General features: G+C 40.1%; 1 protein-coding gene across 1 annotated transcript in view; it reads left to right on the forward strand.

The window, feature by feature from the left end:
• abcf1 (ATP-binding cassette, sub-family F (GCN20), member 1) overlaps positions 1 to 2,868 on the forward strand; it is a 57,587-nt gene that overhangs the window by 54,250 nt on the left and 469 nt on the right. The gene's annotated exons all lie outside the window — the stretch shown is intronic.

Here is a 2,868-nt window from a genome sequence, read left to right on the forward strand (position 1 = left end):
TACCTGTGCTTCCTAAATGGACAGATTGATATCCCTTAAGTTTAACAGACTTGGTGTTATACTGTGATGATTCAGTGTTTCCTTAATGTTTTGAGCAGAGGAGCTTGTTCTAAAATTGTTGTGTAGGCCAACCTAATTTTACAAATTAGTGGTTCAAAAAAATTAATGTTGGAGGATATTTTCAAAAGTTAATATGCAACATTGAAACACAAAGCCAATTAGTTTGTGCGTCACTAATGCTTCAATACGCACACACTAAGCGCTGAGCTGTTCTTGAAAGGATCCACACCATGTGTGCATCTAAACAATTTTATGTGAATTATCTCATAACAAAAGCTGGATGGAGTAAAAACTCTAGCAAACTTTCCGAAGAGCTGTCAAACATATTGCTGCACACATAAAGAAACTCTCCGCTATAATCAGGAGACTTGCTATTGGCACCTCTGTGTCATCATTTGACTTCAGAAAGCAACAAATACTGAACACAGAAGAACCTGCCCAACAGCATTAAGGTCGAGACAGCCACCTCTTCTTTCTGTATTGCTTTCCTGACATTTGAACCCTGTGGTCAGGTGAGACTAAAGGCTACATTAGCCACTAATAGCTTGACACACCCCAATCTTACACCTAACTGTTGGCTGTCAAGTTGCATTGTGGGTAATGTAGGAGCCATGTTTTGAAAAGGAAGAAGAATATGTGGAATGGTTCTGCCACATCAAAATGTAACAGAACTTCCTGGGACATTCTTTGCTATGGATGCTGTTCTAGTTTAATTGTAAGAAGTTTGAATGTTTGGTCACAAGTATAGGCTCTTGAATTCAGAGCCTGGAAGAAACTATTGCGTCCTGAATGTTTTATGAACAGCCTCGGACTTCTCAGACTCTTCAAGCGACTTACCACTCAGAGGGAACTCATTCAGCAGCTCCTCTGGCAGCAGCACAGCATCTCTCCCTCTCCTCTTGCCATGTGCACACGGGAGTCGGTGTCAAGTGATTTTGGCATAAACCTTTGGGAATGTAAATCTATGCAATACTTGTGGCTTGACAAAAACTACGTATATGTGAAAGTGCGATAGTTCTGGTAGCCTAACAGCCTGTCATGGGTTACAGCGTGATGATTAGAGGAGAAATGGCAAAGCATAAAGGTCATGGTGGGGAAAAAAACCCCAACTCAATCATTTAGGATTTTTCTAAAAGAGAAGGAAATTACCTGTTCATTTATATATTAAGATCCCAGGGTACGTTTTTTGTGTTTGGGAACTGTTTAAATGTGTCATTTGTGGTGGATTTTTAGTTGGACTAATAATACGGTATACAGATTCTGAATCTCACGCTGAGTTTCGGTTGTTGTTCACAGACTAAAGAAATGAGAGATCATTTTTGTTAGGTTTTTACAGAATATTTGAAGGCAAACTTTTAGGTTTTCATGTAAAATTATATCACTTATTTTGTTGCAATTCTATGTTCTTAAATTAATAATAAAATATCTTTATAACTAATTTGTCATATTGTCAAGAATATGGTTATTGCAAAAATACCCTGAAATATCGTGATATTATTTTAGGGCCATATCCCCTACCCCTATTTCCAGTGCAGCTATTCACATGAAGTTTACACCCATCATTGATTAACTCAAAACTATACAGACAAAAAAATTGTAACATTTCAGTCCAAAATAAGTTATGTACAATAAAGTGGAATAACACAGGGAAAAAGTATTGAACACACCAAATGAAACGTATTTAAGAATAGGTGGAGAGCTTTTGTTTGTAGCACCAGCTTTAAATATGCTTCCTGTATGAAGAAATCAATCTGTCACATGGTTTAGATGATACTTAGGTCCATTCATCCACACAGACAGGGCGGCAGTAGCTCAGTCCATAGGGACTTGGGTTGGGAACCGGAGGGTCGCCTGTTCGAGTCCCCGTCCGGACCAAAATATGGAGCGTGGACTGGTGGCTGGAGAGGGGCCAGTTCACCTCCTGGGCACTGCCGAGGTGCCCTTGAGCAAGGCACTGAACCCCCCAACTGCTCGGGGCGCCTCACCAAGGGCAGCCCCCTCACTCTGACATCTCTCCACTTTGTGCATGTATAGGTCCTGTTTGTGCATGTGTGTGTTTTTTGGACCTGTGTGTAATTGACAGTGAATTTCTCCTCAGGAGGATTAATAAAGTAAATAAACTTAAACTTAAAACTTAAATCCAGAAGATTGAGGGACCAGTTGGTGAGTCTTGATCTTCAGCTTCTTCCACAAATGTTATATTAGATTTCAGTCTGGTGATTGACTGGGACATTCCAACACCTTTATTTTCTTCCTCTGAAACCATCTGAGAGTCTTCTTTGTAGTATGTTTTGGATCTTTGTCCTGCTGAAAGATCCACCTGTGTCTTATCCTCACCGTTCTGGTGAACAGATTCTTTTCAAGAAATTTGGATTCTGATGATGATAAAAGAGACACAAGAGAAACAACCCCATACCATGATGCTGCCACCTTCAAACTACATAGTAGGTGTGGTATTTTTGAGTTATATGCAGAGCATATCATGGTATGGGGCTGTTTCTCTTTTCATGGTACCAGCAGAATCCAAATGATCAAAGGGAAGATGAATGGAGCCATGTACCAAGAATTTTACTGACTGAATCACACTGTCTGTAATCAGCTGAATGGGTATGATTTTGTCCTAAAATGTACTGATGAGGCTCCATGTTAGAGTGTGTAAACACTCTAGAGATGGACATACAGATAGTCAGTGAGTGATGCCTGAAGAGAGACACTCCCAACAGCTAAGACTACATTTAAATGATCAACACGTAAGTGTACTGCTTGGCCCTGTATTACAGCACTAACAAGCTCTCCCCTCTTGTCCAG

The sequence above is a fragment of the Epinephelus moara genome, chromosome 22, assembly GCF_006386435.1.
Source record: "Epinephelus moara isolate mb chromosome 22, YSFRI_EMoa_1.0, whole genome shotgun sequence".
Taxonomy (NCBI): domain Eukaryota; kingdom Metazoa; phylum Chordata; class Actinopteri; order Perciformes; family Serranidae; genus Epinephelus; species Epinephelus moara.